Source organism: Anguilla rostrata, chromosome 10 (assembly GCF_018555375.3).
Source record: "Anguilla rostrata isolate EN2019 chromosome 10, ASM1855537v3, whole genome shotgun sequence".
Lineage (NCBI taxonomy): Eukaryota > Metazoa > Chordata > Actinopteri > Anguilliformes > Anguillidae > Anguilla > Anguilla rostrata.
Genome location: NC_057942.1, coordinates 42,514,745 through 42,534,360, shown reverse-complemented (window position 1 = coordinate 42,534,360; position 19,616 = coordinate 42,514,745). Strand labels below are relative to the sequence as shown.

The window sequence follows — 19,616 nt, the reverse complement described above, 5'->3', positions numbered from 1 at the left end:
CCCCCTCTGGAATGAGGGACCAAATGTTATCTGTTAAGAGTTGAATCAACACCGGACATTTTACTGTGTACTGAAGCCAACTTTAATTTAATCGTAATGCGAGAGAGAGAGGATCTCTCTCTCAGTCAGGATCTCGCCCTGCTGAGGCACTGAAATGGCTGTGTGATGTGACCATAAAGCCAGGAGCCCCCCCGCCCCCCTACCCCCCCTCACCCCCCTGCTGGTGGGGGCTGGTGGGGTTGTGTCTGAGCTGAGCCAGACCCAGTGGGGGGGTGGTGACAGTGCCGTCGAAGGAGATGGGGAGGGGGGAGACATGGCGCAATGGGGGCCGATGTCTGACATGACCCCGCCCAGCAGGGCCCTGGCGGGAGGGCGGGGGGGGCAGGGGGTGGGGGGGGGGCATAGTCGGGACGAGTCCAGAGCAGTCGCCATGGCGCACTCCCAGCCCACAGACGGGAATTCTCCTCCCCTGTCTGTGGGCGTGGCCACTCACACGCGCACGCACAATAAAGATCCACACGCACTGCGCCAAGATGCACAACTTCAGCGCACAACTTCTCCTTCACTGAGAACCCCTGCCAACTTATTTTCATTTAAGTCAAATTTTAACCAGTGGTTCGAGATGTTTAACAAAACAGTGGAAATGTTTGTTTGGTTTGGTCACGCTGGTGCCAAATTGAATTAGGAACTGAACTACCCTTGTCTCTAACTGCTAATGTGAATTCATACCTTTCACATTAAGTTAATTTATTTGTTTTTCCATGGTCATTGCCACAGGCAATGGTGGTATGACGGTCTGATGATTTATGACTGAGGCTCAGCTTTACTGGCGAACGGTTACATAAACGTTACAGACCATTACAGACGATTTTAAAAAGTAGCTGAACAACTAAAAATGCATGCAGTCCAGTTTCAGGTGGAGTGCTTATATGTGACAAGACTAATTCAGAAGAAAAAATGATATTGTGTTATAATAAAGTACCTGCGATAAATTTTAAATGATTCATGTATGACAAAATACATATCCTCCTAAGACCTGGCAATTTATGAGTCAGGAAGTACTACACCATGGGAGTGTTTTTGCATAACCCAGGGATTTTGTGTCTTCCTATTGTGCCTCTCCTTCGTCTCATTACCCCTCCCCTTCATCTCTCCCTCCTCCTCCTCCCCCTCTTTCACACTCTGCCCTGTTGCCCCATGTCTGTGCACTCCCGATGGCTCTCCCTTGCTACAGGAACAATTTTCTCCTTCCACAGGTTTGTCCATGTTGCCCCCCCATCCACCCCACTCCCCCAACTCCCAACCCCTTACATTTCTATTTTTGTCTCTCCTACCTTGCTGTCATTCACTCTCTCTCTCTCTCTCTCTCTCTCTCTTCCTCCCTCTCCCTCTCCCCCTCTCTCTCACTTCTTCCTAAACTTCGCCGTTACTCCCGATAGCTCGGCACAAAGCCCCACTGTGTCCCCCCTGCCCCCCCCCCCCCCTCAGTCCCCGGCTCCTCCACGAAACAGCGGAGCAGGAATCATAAAGGAGCAACCACTTATCTTTGGCCCCCCCACCACGCTGAACCACTCCCCCCCGTCCCCCCGTCCCTGCCTCTGCTCCCAGCCCCCCCCCCCCTCCCCAACGAAACCTTTCCCACACAATGGTGGCTGCTTTTAATGCTGGACAATGATGCCGATCTGAAAGGTTACTCAGACCCATGGCCCCCGACAACCAGCCCGCCCCCCCACTACCCAAACCCCCCCCCCCCCACCCCCCCCCCACGCCAACCACGGCTAGCGGCATGCCTGAAAGCAGCTCTAATGGTCCTTGTTAGCCACTTCAGTGACCGGGCCGAACCTCCTTATCTCCCCCATCTTGTGTTCCCGAGACGTGTGTGAATGTCAGGGAATCCTGGGGGTGCCGGGGGGAATCCTGGGGGGGCCGGGGGGTCGTGTTTTTATTCGCCCAATCGGGCGCGGCTCGATAAGACAATTTGTCAGGGGAAATCGGAGACGCCGGTGGCCATTAGCCTCGCCGGTGCCGCAGGTAGGGGGACGGGTGGAGGACGTCGTCACGGTGACCGGATCGGCTGGGTTTCCCCATCTCTCTCTCTCTCTCTCTCTCTCTCTCTCTCTCTCTCTCTCTCTCTCTCTCTCTCTCTCTCTCTCTCTCTCTCTCTCTCTCTCTCTCTCTCTCTCTCTCTCTCTCTCTCTCTCTCTCTCTTCCCATTCACTTGCCCTGGACAGTCAGTGAAGCTGGGAGAGAGACGCTTTGCGCTCAGACTGGAGACCTGGGGTATGCCAGGCTGTCCGTTTGCTGGAGGAGTTGGTGCACCTGTGGCCGGTCGGTGCCCGGGGAACGGGAGGGTTCAGTAGGATACCATTCTGTGCTCATCACAATCCAGTGACCCCTGCTGATCGTTTGGGTACACGTAGATTGTAGCCAACACCGTCTATGAACGGAGAGGAATACTGATATGAATTGTTTAAGTATACATTATATATAAACATGCATATACACAATTCACCATCACCATTCTTTAAATTTAAATACTCTGGTGGAAAACAGATAAAAGTAACTCAGATCTCTCTTTCCATATCTGGCTTGCTGAACACCACCCACAAAACTTCACGGGAGCCAAGCTCCAGCCCAAAATGTGCCACAAAGCTGAATTACTCTCCTCTTCCCCTTCCTTTGAGGTCCCCTGATCAGTATTCTGTCCCCTCGGTTGGCTTCCTACATTGCTCCTAATCCAATATGGGCCACCCCACACCTCCATGAAGCTCTGAATTTCATACCCGGCCACTGGACCCAGCTCCTAATCGACGGTTATTGCCCGGGATCGAATTTGCAGACAGGAGGCAAATCTTTAGTGATGCGATTTTGGCTGCCGTAACCCAATAGATTTCCAAAAGGCTTCGGTTTATTCTCTCTTTCTTTTCTCCTCGCAAAACAAAGTGATGGCATTTTAATTTTCATTCTCGTGTTTCACTTTTTATTTATTTACCCCCAACCGCCTTTTCTTTTTTTTTTCTTGTTTACTTAAATTGAGACAAGGGTGGGCTTCGTTCATTGAAAAATTGCATTTCTTTTTTTTTTTTTTCCCCCTCCCCGTAGAAATTTTGTTCCAGATTAGATTTGGAACAGTGCTCTCTTTCGCCCGCGTTCACGCCGGTGACGGGGCTGTTTGTGTCGTCCATTTCGCAGCGGGAGCGAAGAGCCCGGCTACAACCACATTCGCGCCAATAAAGGGTTTTGCTCAAAATGGGATTTCTCTGTGTTTGCGCAGTCAGGTAAAGAAACTCTTTTCTGTGAACACAATCTGAAATTACTAATCGAAAAACTCTTCACCAAGGACTACAGCAGCTATACGACAGAAGGAATGACGTAATCGGGAAGGACATGGATATTCAGCACATTCTCAATGGTTACTAGCTGGGCAAAGAGCTCCAATCAGAAACAAAACGATGATTGAAATCGACTTATCAAAATTGATGATGATTGGAATCGAAGGCTTTGTGAATAATCCTAGCTACTAAACGGAAAGCTAAGGGATATAAGCAGCGAGAGAGAACGCAGGACAGTCACCCCTGCTTTTTTCGGTCGAAACCCTCCTCTGACGTGTGACCCGGCCGGACCGGGACAGGAGCAGGGAGGGGGGGGGGCGGGGGGAGGGGAGGGGCTGACTCCGGCGCTAGGAGCGGAGCCGGGCCTTAATGACCCGGCGGAACACGGCGGCGTGTAATCACCCGCCCCCCCGCCCCGGCCGCGGACCAGCGGAGGGGCCTCCCGCTGCGGGTGCCCCATTGTCCAGGCGCTGGATTAGTTTAGCTCCCCGGAGACCTGCCCCCGCCCCCCCGCCCCTCTGCCCCCCCCCCCCCCCCCCAAGCCCCTCTCTGTCTTCATCCGTCACTGTCGCCGCAGACAGAGGACGCACACTCCTACACACCACACACACACACACACCTGACGCGCCTGTGTCGGAGCGCGCCCCTACGCCCCCGCGTTGACACATGCGTCCCACACCAGCTTACCCCCCCCCCACCCCGCCGGCCTTTTCATACAGCACGGCGCACATCCTCACCCCCCCTGAGACCAGCAGTCGAGCAGCGCTGGGGAGGGCGGCGGAGTGGGGTGGGTGTCAGTGGTGAATTTTGGGGTGGGCGGGGGTGGTGGTCTGTCAGGTGGTCAGTGGAGTAGGCCCGGTGTCAGACCTTCTCCCGTCAGGCTACGGAGACAGGAATGAGGGGCGGACCCGGCTGGGGGGAGGGGGGCGGTGGCAGTGGTGAATTTTGGCGAGGGGGGGCAGGGGCGGTGGCCTGTCAGGTGGTCAGTGGAGAAGGCCTGGTGTCAGACCTTCGCCCGTCAGGCTGCGGAGACGGGAGTGAGGGGCGGGCCCGGGGGTCAGAGTTCCTGATCCTCTCACACTAAACGGACAGCAGCGGTAATTAACTCTGCGGCTGATTGACAGCGACTTCATCAACGGGAGGAGCGGGGGAGACGGGTCCCCCCCCCCCCCACGCCACGCTCAAATAGACTCCGCGGGTCTGAGAGGGGGGCAGAACATCTTGCACGCCGAACGTTCGCGAAGTGGCAGAAACAGGTGGTGAGGGTCGAAACGGAGGAGACAAAGCCTCCGAGCTGTGGAGCGATCTGCGTCTGCCAGCTCCAGAATCACATACCTTCAGTCAGACATTTAAACAAAACCTCCTCCACCCCCGCTGGTGCTGTGACATGCTTTTATTGTGTTTTTACTCACATTCTGTGTTACGTTTGTTATTGCTTCAGTATTTCTTTTGTATATATTTCACACTATCAGATCACGCAAAGATTCACTCACTGTGTTGCTTTCTAGCATAATTATGTGCAAAGCTGTCTATATTGCATCAACTTGGTCAGATTTTATGATGTGGTGATATGGTGACATCTTCATCAAGCCCCAGTTCAAGAGCTCAAGAGGACTCATGCTTTGGCAAAGTGAGTAACCATTTATGACTGTCTTAGCGTCATGAGAGACCTTCCTAAATACTATGAGTCATGGTTTGGGGATGGGTTAGCCTGGTCAGAACTGATTGACATTGAAGTCATTCACCATCATAATGACTCATACAATGGCTTACTTTAAAAACTCCAGAGATCTGTTTTCCAGTGTATGTCTGTATATTATTTGTCATAAGTGTGCTTCAAACTGCAGATTGCCAACCAGAAAGTATACACTACCAGTAGATACCTGGATGAGTACTTGGCAGGACCCAGGATTTGTCAGATCATTTGAATGCGTTGTTCTATCATTGCTCTATTTGAAGCATACTTGCACTCTTGCATACTATGATGTATGTCCTAGCTAGTATTCTTAGAGGAAGAAGGTACTAGTAGGTATGGAAGTATGCAGCCTTTGTCTCAAAAACCAGAATTCTGTTTGTCAGTGCTAGTTGTGACTGTCTCTTAACGGTCTGTCTCAGCTTGGCTGCATTGCTGCCGAATTTTGTGGCATCAAGCTGTGCTCTAAATCTCTTCACTAAAGAGGAGTCAGTTCTGTTCTGTCTAGTTTGCCATCGTGCTGTTCACTGTTGCGAGCCACAAATGCACTTTTCAATTCGTGCATCTACCTGCCACGGGTATCTTGACATAGAACACACACACTCTGCACACCCTTCCACTCTCTGTAGTACATTTATCCACAGAATGGGATAATCTCACAAAAAAAAAAAAAAAAACAATAACAGAGTGCATTGCTCTGGAATATATTGAATTTATCTGTCCTTCTGCTGCGGGCCACAAGCATTTATATGAAATCTTTCGTGCGAATTAGATTAAAGGTGGTGTTGGCGAGGGTGGGGGGCGGGGGGTAAAAAAGAATCTTATCTCGGTCAGAGGTAATGGGGCTCTCTTTCAGATAACATGTTCACCTAAGAAGAATGCACTTGAAAAGGGGGGGAAATCTGCGGAATTAAACGGTGTGTCCCTCCTTGGTTCGGCGGGCCGGTTCTCTCCGGCGGCACAAAGGCGGGGGGGTCCGGTTGCGCCGGCACATTCACCGGGGCACTTTGTTTTCAAATGGTTTTGTTAGTTGTGACACTGCAGACATCCAACACCTTTTTTTCTGAGAGAGTCTGAACTGCAAAAGCTCTTGTTCCCTCACAGGTAACCCAGAAACAGACCCAGGGCAGCAATCCGCGCTGGAAACCTCCCCCCCAGCCCCAAACCCCCCCCCCGGTTCTCCGGCAGGGCCTGGCTTAAGCGTTAACCAGCAGGATCAACGACCCCAAGCCCCACCTAATGCCAGGCTTACTCAAAGCTTTCACGTGTTCCACTCAGCAGCCTCCTTAACCTCTGACACCGAGCCACCTCCACTCACACACACACACACACGCACAGGCACCACCACCCACGACACACCACACCACACAACAGGAGCCACATTCACACACACACACACATCACACACAAACACACACACAGGCACGCACACATACAACACACACACACACACACAGCACCACACACACACCACTACACAACCACAGCCACACACAACACACTTAAAACACCACACACACACACACACACACACGACACACTCACACACACACACACACACACACACACACATACACAAACACACACACACACACACACACACACACAGGCAGCACACACAACAAACACACACACACACACACACACACACATATACAAACACACACAGACACACACACACACAGGCACGCACACACATATACAAACACATACACACACACACACAGGCACACACATATCACAACACACACACACACACTGCAGCCCTTACGCATCTTCACTTAACAGAATAGGTTAAGCAAATTCCGGTGCGGGACGCTAATCCCAAATGTATCGGGGGGATTAATGCGCTCTTGCAGACTCGGGGTGACAAAGGACAAGCGGCACGGAGAGGGGGTGGGGGGGCATCGCCTCGCGGGTGGGTCCGGGGGGGGGTTGCCCACGATGTGAGCGCAAGTCTGCGCAGGCGGGGGGTGCGCGGTGGGGGGTGGGGGTGGGGGGATGGTGTGTGCGGGGGCACTGGGCAGGGCGCAGGCGGGGGGGGGGGGGGTGGTTGTGTGCGGGGGCACTGGGGCCAGGGCGCAGGCGGGGGGGCGCGTGGGGGCGGGTGGGGTGGTTGTGTGCGGGGCACGGGGCCACGGGGCAGCGAGGCAGGCGGGGGGAAGACTATCCGCTACATTAACCTTCCCGGTCCCTGCCAGACCCTTTCTGCTCTGCTCTTTCAGCAGGACTCCTGGGAGGGCACGTGAGCCGCCATCTCCCGTCTGATTCCATAGTTCCCCGGCGGGGACAGGGCCGTCTCACGTCGCCCTGGCCGGCGGACATGCTCGGCCTCGGCCTGGATACAGGGGCTTTGTTACTCCTGCCATTTTGTTTTCCCCTGTCTCTCCGGCCCAGCTAAAAAAAAAAGAAGAAGAAGAAAAAAAAACAGGTCCACATCAGATGCTCTTCCCCCAAAGTGCACACTTAGTCACTGCTGGGGCTGTGTGGGTTGGGTTGGGGGGGGGGGGGAGTGAGGAGAGGAGAGGGGAGGGGGGGGGTGGGGGGGGGCTCAGCCACACAGCACGCTTATCCACTGAAAAACAGCACACTCGTTTTGCAGGAGAATTTGAAGAAGAAGAAGAAAACACACACATCACCAACCCCGGCAACAGTTTCCCGTTATTACCTACACTTTCTATTCCCTTCTCGTTTTTCCTTCAAATTTTCTCTCCAGTTCTTTTTACAAGGGGGAAGGTGGTCGCGTTCAAAAACTGTGGCCGCGAAAGAAGGGATCTGATGACAGACATTCTGCATCTACAGGGGATTTTCCTCCCTCAGAAAAATGCACTCCCAGATATCGAAACAGGGGCTGTTATTGTACTGAACTGCATGCAGTACACTTGAGCTTTATTGTCTGTGTGTGTCACGGTCATGCAGTTAGAATAACAGAAACACTGCGAGCTGTGGATCGTACTTCCTGGGTCTGCACTGTGATTGCGAATGTACCCAAGAGAGAGTGTGGCTGTTGTGGAATTCCTTCAGGAGCGACCCTAACAGCACTCAGAAGTGCGCTGGAGGAACAGGTGCACCAGGTTCAGCTCAGGCCCTTTTGCATCCTGCCTGCCCCTGCTCTCCGCGGTCCCCACGAGCTGCGGAAGTGGGAACGTCATGGAAAAACACCGGGATCTCCTGGGAGGCCGTGTGTTTTTTTGGCTCGGCTCCAGGTGGGGCTGCTGCTCGGGCCCTGGTAGCTCTCAGATCTTTTCGTGGATACGCTCCCATAGGACCCGTGTCATCCAAGGACAGCCCGCGAGCGGCTGGGGGGGGGGGGGGCAGGGGGGGGGCACGCGCTCAATACCCCGTGCTTTCTGCGCTCGCTCCAGCCTATGACCCCCTTAATTACTTTCAGGCAGCCTGATGATTTTCACTGACTTCCACCATTTGGAACAACTTTTTGCAATGTAGAACTACAGTTCCCAGCAGGCAACTGTTCCTCTGCCATCTACTTCTGCCATGCGTAAGGAGATAATGGATGGGACTGAATAAATAATTGGACCAATTAAATTCAGACCAACTGGTCGGGACAATGGAAAAGCCCCACCTTCCTCTTTTTCTCCGAAGCACCCATCTTGGTGGAGTCAAACCCCAAGAGGAAAGGTGAGGGTGACCTTGTGTACGTGCTGGACAGTCTGGTGTTGGTTCTCGAAGCACCAGACATGAACCGTGAAACAAGCACAGGTTTTTGTTGGTGACGTGCTGGGAGCACTTCAGCCTCTTCATTTTTCATTGGGAGCAATGGAGGATCACCGGCTACCAACGCATGCAGACACCGCTTCTGGTTGAGAGAGAGTGCCCGCGTTTCAGTTTCACGCTGGGCAGGATGCCACCGCCAGCCCCCTTTTATGCCCAGTTTTGAAGCCACCAGCCCAAAATAAGGCATGCTGTATGCTGTAAATCGTCTACACTAACTGACATTTTACTGGAACAATTCAGGCAAAATTTTGAGATTGCCCCCAAGAGTACGATGGGCATTTTCCTTTCAAGATTCCTGCACGCTGCAAGACCCACAACTTTTCATCCCGTTGGTTAATGGAATGGTGTGCCAGCCCACTGAGAGATGTTTATGGTGTGCTTGCCGTCTGAACTGCAAAGGCATATTTCTAAGTCACAACAGTGGCTGTGATGTCATACGCTTGCTTTGCACATACTGGTCCTGTGGCTCTTGTTAAGGGCAATGGAAGGTGCCCAAGCATTTTGGGCCAAGAAATAACTGCTTCCCTCAGCCAGAAACCTCAATCTTATCACACAAATGGATCTTTCAGAAAGACTATAATCCCAGGTAGACCAAGAAACTGTTACCTGACTACAAAAAAAAATTGGCTTTCAATGGCCATCTCCGTCTATTGACTGAAGGAACTTAAAGGATTATGTATGGAGGAATGGTCAAAGACCCCACCCCCATATGCTCATTAAACACAATAGAAGAAGATGACTCAGTAGTGTTATCCTTACAAACAGAGGGTTCACAAAGTACTGAAAACATGGGTGTGGGCATTTTTGATGTGTTATGGCTGATTTAATTGAACCATTATTAAAGCAGCATGTTTTCCATGCTTGAGAATGAAGATGAAGCATCTTAATGAAAGCACACACATACACACATACACGTGCATGCACACACACACACACACACACACACACACACACATACACCTGCATGCACACACACACACACGCACGCGCGTGCGTGCACACACATACACACACACACGTGCATGCACACACACACACACACATACACGTGCACGCACACACACACACACAGGTGTTACAATTCCAGATATGCTGCTCACAAACCAACTGTATCCACGCCCTAATGCTGTTTGTAAAAGTTGTATGGGTTAAACAAGAGTCATAGTACCTCATAGAAGAAAAAAAAACAGTATCGGTTTGCCAGGTCCCTTAAGCCTCCACTGAATGGTGCTTTCAGCGCACTGGCGAAGACCAGGAGGGTTCACAAAGGTTAACAGAAGAGCACACGTGACCAACAGCCTTCGATACTCGCACCGAACAGCAGTAACTCAACACGGCTCAGAGGCGGCGAACGTGGACAACGCAGCAGCAAAAAGGTGTGAATGTGACCTGAATTCTACCTGTTTTTAGAAGCGTGTGTGTGTGTGTGTGTGCGTGTGTGTGTGTGTGTGTGTGCGTGTGTGTGAAGGCCAAGATAAGTGACCAGGTAAGCCAGGTAATCCCTGAACTCTCATTACCATATGGAAGGTGGAGGAGATAATTAACTAAGCTTTTCAATTACACAGTGCAGAGATCCTCGGCTGATGGTGCCCTCATTCAGCATTAAGCCTATTTAGTGTGTATCTGTGTGAGTGAGAGAGAGGAAGAGAAAGAGAGAGAGAGAGAAAGGGAGGGAGGGAGGGCGAGAAAGAGAGGGAGAAAGAGCGAGAGAGAAAAAGTGAGAGATTGAGAGAGAGAGGGAGAGGGGAGGGAGGGAGAGAGAGAGAGGGAAAGAGAGGAGAGGGAGAGAGAGAGATCGAGAAAGAGAAGGGGGAGAGAGAGAGAGAGAGAGAGAGAATGTGCATTGCTAATGTGTTGGACTGTACCAGCAGAAGCAATGGCAGCCAAACCCCCCGTAGTGTGGCCATGGCAGGATTTGATTGACAGGTGCAGTCAGGCATTACTCATCTATATGGGGGCTGCCCTGGGATGCAGGGGCTGGTGGGTGGGTGGGGGGGGGGGGGTCAGTTACAAACAGTAGGAAAACTGTATGATGGCAGAGAGGGTTTGGAGTCGGGGGGTTGGTTTGGGGGGGTGGGGGGGGTTTAGAGGAACTGTGTCCCAAGTCTAATTAGGGCTTTTTTTTCCAATGAAAGAAGCATTAAAATATAACAGGGCACAATGGGAGCAGGAACGCATCAAACGTAGAGGCCGACAGGAAGTATCCCTTACTAAGATGCCCTCCGGCGATGGAAATAAACAGAGAGGGCACTTGAGCTCTCAGTCTGCAGCTAATCCCACTTGGTTAACCGAACGGCCGAGCTTTCCTTTCCTCACGCGCCCAGTGGGCCAAATTTAAGCCGGCGGTGAGAGGAAGTGGCTCTGCGGTGATGTTGTGATACTCTCACTGCCCCTGTGTGTGAGGCAGGCAGGCAGGCAACTCTGTCCCTGTGTGTGAGGTGGCAGGCAGCTCTGCCCCTGTGTGTGAGGTGGCAGGCACGTTTCGGTAAGAGCGGCCCGCAGCTGCACGGACACGGCGAGTCGTCCCGGGTGAGATTTTTTTTTTTACTCGGCTCTGACGGAAACGGCGGTCGTGCGGCGAAGGAAACCCAAGGCTCGCGAATCTCCCGCGAATTTCCCGGAGGTGATGATGCGACTTACGCTTGTCCTGGAAAAATAACAAAGAAAAAACCCCCCCCCAAAAAAAAAAGAACAAAACAAAACTTCCGCTTAAACCAGCCACTTAAGTTCAAACATCCAGCTTAACACGTCAGAGCCAGCGCTCCGGACTGAGGGGTAAAACCGCGGGGGTTATTCAATACTTGACGAAGGGGGGTGGGGGGGGGGCGTTGGGGGAGTTTATGCGACTGGCCACGGGCCTGCTTTTCCTCACCCATGTGACTCGAGCCGCCCCCGCCGCCCCCCACCCTCCGTCCGCCATCGCTGCCTCTTCTTCGATTTACAAAATTGCTTTCCACAACTCCCCATTGTTGTGGGTTTTCTTTGGGAGGTGAATGGGGATCTGTGAGGCAAATGAAAGGCATCGGACATGTATCTCTAATTGGGAATGGGAGGGTAGAGGAGGGCGGGTGGGGGGAATTGGGGGGGGGGGGGTGGGTTGTCTGTGTGCAGACCTGAAAGCGATACCCTTGTCTATTTTCGGGCTTGCCCCACTCCCTCCTGCTCCACCCACAGGATACCTGAGAGTTGGGGTCCCCTGGGAAACGGACTGGGGGGGGGAGCCTTTCAACGGCCATGAAAAGGGTGGAATAAAACACAAGAAACTCCTACAATATACAGTATCCCTCCCCAGCGCGGGACGGCCCGCTGAAACAGGACCCGCGCCGTCACTGTACAATGGGCCGGGACAGGGCGCCCCACAGATGAAGGGGAGCGCGGGGCGGGGAGGAGGTGTGGGCGGCGATCGCAAAAAAACCCCCTCGCTCCCAAAAGGCTTCGTCCGCCACAAAAAGAGAGAGAGGGAGAGAAAAAAACAAAAAAAAAAAACTCACAAAGCTGCGTAATCACATGATCGGGGGGGGTCTTCTAGAACCTTCTCTCTCTTTTGGGCTACGTCACGTGCCTCTGCTTCAGGTGCGCTGACCTTTGGCGAGCAGAGCTGAAGAGCGCTCCGTTAGCCCTACCTGAGCGTCTGTAGTGCCCGCTTGGTTTGTCCCTTTTTTTGGTAGACTGAGCGCTCTTATTTCCAAAGAGCAGGCTAAGAGGTGGTCATTATTTAATGATGAATGAATACCAGCGAAATTCAATTAGATTTGCATGCTTTTGAAGACGGCTGAAGAAATATTGTCAAGTAAATCAATTAATCAATGTAGATTAGTAAAATTGGTTGAATAAAAAAATGCTTAATTTTTCTAATAGGATTGATTAAATACATATGAATACGTTTGATCAAACTTATTATCAAATTCTGAATCATAAGCATCTAATTTCAGTAATTATATTGATTGCACTTTGATTACATGTCTGTATACTGCAACAGATGCGAAATAATGATAGTATAGTATGAATGCTCTGAAGTTCACAGAACATATTACCCCTGTAACAGAGAACTTTGGTTAATATTACCCGTACGTTGCCTGAAACCAAGAGAAAACACCTGTTAAAGCCGGGTACTTAGGTTATTGAATTAATTATTCAGTGGATATTCCCATCTGGGATGGTAGCCGTAGAGCTGTTGACAGTTTTTTTTTCTTATTAGGCTTATTAGAGTCATAAACCCTTTAGACAGACACTCATTTAAACAGACCCGCCCCATGGGAGACAAATAGTCTTAATCGCTTAAAATTCAGGTGTGCTTGCATGTCATCTGCCAATGCCACGTGTTTATGTGAAATCTGATAAGGGACACTGTTTCCATCTATATGCCAGTGCATTGGTGGCCATTTTCACTCTTTCACTTTGAATGCCACCTGTTCTCGGGTCATGCGCTATATAAAATGTTTAATACAATGTAAAGTAATTTCCTTTTGTCTATGCTGTGATGGCTACATTGTCATAACCTTTTGCATATAGTTTCATTATCTATCCAAATATGCGTCATCTACGAGAAATATTGGTTCACATATTTTTTCAATGTGTCACAATACTTTTTTTAAAAAAAAACTGCATCTAAAGCAAAAAGAAAGCATCACTGATAGCCATCTGGATCCACACCCTATACCATACAACAACCTATGTCTTTTTTCTTCTTCTTTAAAAAAAAAAAAAGAACTAATCAATTTAAGTCAGCCAACCTGAGGCTCGCGTTGACAGGTGAATGGACACACCGCAGGACACCGGGCCGCTGGTGAAAGGAGGCTAGGTGTGGCGAACACGGCCTCGCGGCCGCTGACATTGTCACGCGCCTTGTTTCCGTGTCAGCCGAACGGGCGGAAGCGACGACGCCCACACCCTGCCTGTTGTGTCCTCGCGTCTCCGAGCCCCAGCCAATCAGACGCGGGCGGGGGTCTCCCTGCCGAAGACTCTCGCTTCCCTTGTCTGCGTTACGCGCGTCGGACCTCCTCGCTTCCTGTCGTGGTAAAATGAGGGGTCCTCTCATTCACAGGGTGCGGGGCAGGGGCAATCGCCTCCGGCAGAATCACTTCCAAATTTATGGGCCGCTATTCACCTCCGCCATCACACCCTTTGCGCCGCTGAAGGGGGGAAGCACGCCACAGGTAACCCTACCTGAGTGGAAGTAATAAAGAGGCAAAAGACACTTTCCCATACGGTCAAGCTACTTCCTTCACACACACGTACACTCACACATATACACAACACATGCAAACACACACACACACACACATACATGCGCACATGCACGCACACACATTTACTCATACACACATGCACACAGACACACATATAAACACACACGCGAACGCGCACACGCACACACACACATACTCATGCACACGCACGCACACACACAGACGCACCTGTATATATAAATGGAGACAGAGTAAAAGGGGAAAAAAGTACATACAGATGAGAAAATACTTACATATCGATAGATAGATAGATAAATGCACACACAAAGAAGGTAACCGATGCTCAGCAAGCATTGAGCGTCAGGATAATTGACTGATCCATTGTGCGAGCCTGAATGGGGCGGTTACCCAAGAAGCCTCATGTCAGTGTGTGTACATTCGCTTTGAAGGTGACGGGCACAAAAGGGACAGCTCCGGTAAGAACAAAGCGGGCAGGACCGCTGCGACCCTGTCTCTCTGCCCTTTCACGCTGGGCAGAAAGACGGATGAACGCGTCGATGCCGCGGTGACGAGCAGGTACTTCCTCCCGCTAACTGGTCGCGAGGATGAGGAAACCGCATCCAGCAGGAATCATGGCTTAACCGCTGTATTACCAGTGTTTATTTAACTGAGTGGAGGTTAGTGTACTTAACTTCACCAAAGCCACGTTTGTTCTTCCATCAAGAACAGTAGCACCAGTCGTTTGTGTCAGGTGGAAGATGACAGCCAGCTGCAGACACGTCTAAGCCACCCTTAGCATTATGGGAAATAATTCACCACTTTGCAAGTTGCAAGATCACTGTGACTAAAAACTGCCCCTTCTTCTCGTGAATTTATATTCCCTAAAAAGCGTTGAATTCCACGGAAATCAGTAGAGTTGCCTATATATAGGGGAGAGAGATCAGATGGAACACGAGCTGAAAGGACAGAACGTCATGTTTGGGACACATCGTGTAGCACGACACAATGTAGACTTAGAAAGTCAGCGGCCCATTAATGCATTATTCATATCACTTATTCATCGGATCAAGTGTCAGTTTCTATTATTTTCCCTACCCTGCCTAGATAGCGATCTTTCGAAAAGAAAACAAAAGCTTTACTCATAGCTCTTTGTGTCCGCAGGTATATGCGTGTCCTAGAGCAGGCACAGTACACTGACCCTCCTCTAACATGAATATTTCATTCTGACACTTACAGGTGAGCTCTCACGGGGACTTTGACAGGTGTTGCCTGTGTTGGCGCCTGCCTGGCTTGAACTTGAGCGTGGTCACCGGCTCCGGTGCGAGTGCTCTGATAGGGACATCCGATGCCCCTTTTCACGGCAGCATTCTAGGGCTGGTCACTGTCAGGTATTTTTGGACGACGGTTACGTCGCGACGGGAACGAAAGTCTCGCGCCGCGCAGGCTAGGCTACGCATCAGCTCCTGGATTTCTTGCACTTCTTCCCATTACATTCAGGCGCTCCTTCTCTCCTCATCTTCCCCCTTTTCCATCCTCGTCTCCCTGCCCTTTTCTCCCCTCCTCACCTCATCCCTCGCTCTTTTCGCTCTTTCCCTTCGCCTCTTCCTCTGTCTCGTGGCAGCTGGGAAGTACGAACCAGTTTTGTCTTTTGTTTTGGAATCCCCAGAGAGTCCCAGTTTTTCCTGGTTCCTTAAACTCCCCCACCCACCCCCATATCTCATGAAAAATTCAGGAAGAACTCTTATCAGCGGGGGAGTCTTGGAATATGTATGTTTTTGAGACAAACTATTCATTTCTTTCATCGCCTGTTTCCAATTCACTTATTTTGATCTCCTGTTGGTCTTTTATTTTCGCCAGAGATGTTTGTGGTTGCACGAAAAATAACATAACACAACAGTTTTAAACGAAATAATGAGTAAAATGGCCATGTTTTAACATTGTACTTATTTTTGGAAGGAAGAAGAATTCTGCTCATCAAGCACATGGTTCAAACTAATAATAGTTTATCATTTTTCCATAATTTTCATTTGAATTATTTATGCTATTGTGGAGCTAAGAATCCATCAAGATGCATGGTTTTAAAGATTCGTGAGAACAATTCAAATGTGTCCACAATAGAGAATTCCTTTGAATGGATTATTGAAGGGGGGGGGGGGGCACATTCCCCTGTCAGGCACAATTTGGTTGCTTTCACACAAATCCCCCCACCCCAATCCAATAAATACATAAATACATACATAAATAAATAAATAAATGCTTACGCGTAACTCATTGATACGCGTAAACATTTTCGTATCATTGCATTAATACAGAAATTTCTGTTTATAGACAGAACAAATATGTTTATTAAAAAACATGTACCCTTAAATTCTGAGCCGCATATTCCGTATACATTCACCGAAAGAACCAACGGTCAACGTCTGAGATGGTGAACGGTGAAACTGGTTTAAATTTGTTTTTAACGGTGCAGGCGTCATACTGTTATGACTGCATTCATCTTCTCCGGAATCTTTTCCAGCGTATTTCTGTCGTTACGCCAGAAGGAGAGGCAAGGCATGGTTCTGCTTTTATTTTTCACAATGCCTTTCTGAATATTTAATGACAGTGAAACTTCAACTCATCTTGTTCCCCAGCTGTCTGCGCAAAACACTTGTTTACGAGTACCTCTGCCGGGAGACGCCAATGCCACAGGTTCCAATTATGGAGAGCTGTGGACAGGGTGAGAATGATTATGAGACAGAGCCTATGATTATTATTATACATTACGAACGATATTTTTATGTAAAAAAAAAAAAAAAAAGAACTCCCAACAGCTACAGCTACATGATACGGTTTACCACCACATCTAAGTAAGATATGCATACAATAAATAGTTATTATAATAGTTGACATGTCTGCGTAAACCTTTTTGTTTATGCGTAGATTTATTAGCCTACTTCCGATCATTGTAACATCAGCCTAATTTATTTATATCCGCAAAATGTGATGTTTTGCTAGATTCGTAGTGTTTAAAGAGGAACACTTACATAAAGCTCACTTAATCCGCGTTAACATGGTGTAGATTTCGTTCAGGGAACATGGCCAACAGTCACTTTCAGTTCAATCGCGTTTATTTGTGTCATACCTGCAATGAAACAGGCACGATTCGATTCAGTAAATTTGTATAATCGTATATTAAGTATATTACAGTAGGACGACTTTCTCGCGATGTACGCACGAAAAATACACCATATTACGACCAACTGCGGTTTATTAGCTTAAACATGGCAATCACTTGAGTTGTTTACTGACGTCCTTATAACGATGCAGCTCGATACATTGCATTTAATCAATAACTAGAGTTACTTGTATTGTCACTGCTTTCGACAGCCTATTTGAGAAAATGCTGAATATTCCAGAGCTTTTTCACTGATCAATTTTAATACAAACATCGTAGGCTAGGCAATTTGCGAAACTATGCTCTAGACTAAGATAAAACCCGTTAAATTATATAATTTGGTTAATGTGCTTGATGAGGTAGACTAATGTGTGAATGCGCTTGAAAAAACTACCATTATCTTCTGGTAGTTTACGAGATCGTTGCGGCTGTAGAACGTCCCCGGATATGGTACCCTGCACAGAGAAGTGTTTTCAGTTAGCCTATTTAATTTTTATAGGCTCCAGTGCAACATTCGTAAACATTTTACTGACCACCTTATCGCAAATGTCCTATTTGCTTAAAAATTGGGGAAATTCTGGGGACGTGTAGCCTGCTGCAGTAACCCTGTGCCAAGGCTGAAGTGGAAGTAGGCTAGTGTAAAACAGCTCGTGCACGGTAAAAAGAAATTCGATAAATTACCTGGTTTCGAGGTTTCTAAGAGACAAGATGGTGCAGATGACCGCCCCGATAATAAACATATAATAGCGTACGGACAAATTTCTATAAATAATTAAACGCCAGTATGCTCTCACACACACGCGTAATATGGGCTATTATTTTGCGCGTTAGTCTGGAGACCCGACCGCAGGGATCGCGAGTGATTGGTTAAAACCTGGGGGTGGAGACACGAGCGCAGGTACACGCGGTCGCCCTCATAAATAATTCCTTATTTACTATTACACAACATTTGAAATGAAATCGGGCAGACGGGCAACACACTGTATAAAGTTTGTAGCTACCAAGAATATGAACGCGGAAACCAGAGCAATGAAGGGAGCGTGACGTCAGTTTATGAAGTGAAATGCGTGTTGCTTTCGGACATTAATCTTTAAGCTTTATTTTTAAATGACCAGGATATAATATTTTATTTAACAATGTCACATAAAAGACTGCATAATTCAATAACGAGTAAATTGATATTTGCATAGATTATACTATCAATGAGATATGTCATAATTACATATTAATATAAGTTAACTATTTGCCTACAGACCACAAATAAATAGATTGGTATCCCTACTTGTATTCAAAATTGATGTTATCTGAATGGAGATTAAGTAACGTATAACATGTCCTTTATTATCTACCATCTCTCTCTCTCTGTTATTCTGTGTGCGTGTGTGTGTGTGCGTGCGTGTGTGCATGCGCGCGCGTGTGCTTTCAGTCTTTCAGAAAAGACTGGCAGGCTTACTTAGCAAGTGTGGTCTTTCCAGTAGCAAGTCCTGAGGGACATAGCTCACGGTGAGTGGAGGGGACCCGCGCGCTCACCAGCTGACAGCGCGTGCTTCAATAAAGACACCGAACACCTCGAGCTGCAGCCTTGCCAACTATTGTCCACAAATTAATACCACACTCCAATTACCATTTTCTCTGCTAACCGACAAAATCCAACTTTCTCCAAGGTAACATTTACGTATTCTTTTGAAGTTGACTGTGTACCAACAAACATTTTCAGACGGTCTCTTTTATTATAAAAACCTTATAAAAATCTTTGTTACTTTAAATAGGTTGCTCTGTCATTTTGAGGCACCACGGGGCATTTTATGTCCAGCCTCTCTTTTCAAACATTAAACCCCAAATGAGGTATCATTTTCAATTCGGCCAGAAACGTGAAATATGACTTTATAATGTTCCAGGCAGCCTAAATAGTTGAAGTTTGACAGCCCTGGTGAAAGGCCAGACGAAGCGCACTCCACCATACGGAGAGCGAGCGGTGTATTGGGGACCGGTTCCAAACTCGGCTTGGCATTCATCTCGTTAAATGGACACACAACAAACATGCGGCTATGTTAAAAAGTTCTTAGTCGATTCAGGAGTCTTTAGAGTTACCCCAGCTCCATCAGTATTAATGGTTACAATCTGTCGAATGAAGAAATTTGGTCTTGTTCAAAAATAGTAATAAGTAAAATTCCTTCAGATCAGTTATGTTAACTTTAAACTCAATATCTTTGGCTCAATGGATTTGACTGTTTAATCGTAGCCATCCTTCTAAGTCCCAATAATTGTTGGTTTAACTGACAGAACTGGGCTATACTCAGATTATTCAATTTTTGCTACTACTTTTTGCTCAAACATGGGGCGAATAGCTTTTGTGGTAGGAGCATATGATATTGTATCATGCAATTTGCATAGGGTTGATAAATGTTAACAGGAACTGTAAGCATACGAAAAAAAAAAGAAAAAAAAAAAGAAATTAACAACAAACAAGTCAACTAAATGTCATGAACAACTAGTCCTCCACCTGTTGT

At 48.6% G+C, this 19,616-nt stretch overlaps 1 long non-coding RNA gene across 1 annotated transcript; it reads right to left on the bottom strand.

The window, feature by feature from the left end:
- Positions 1 to 16,257: 16,257 nt before the first annotated feature.
- LOC135264533 (uncharacterized) lies at positions 16,258 to 17,950 on the bottom strand. The gene is made up of 4 exons (XR_010332723.1): positions 17,788 to 17,950; positions 17,501 to 17,561; positions 16,976 to 17,073; positions 16,258 to 16,657 (listed from the first exon to the last, which is right to left on the bottom strand). It is a non-coding gene; the product is annotated as an uncharacterized LOC135264533 (long non-coding RNA).
- Positions 17,951 to 19,616: the final 1,666 nt, after the last annotated feature.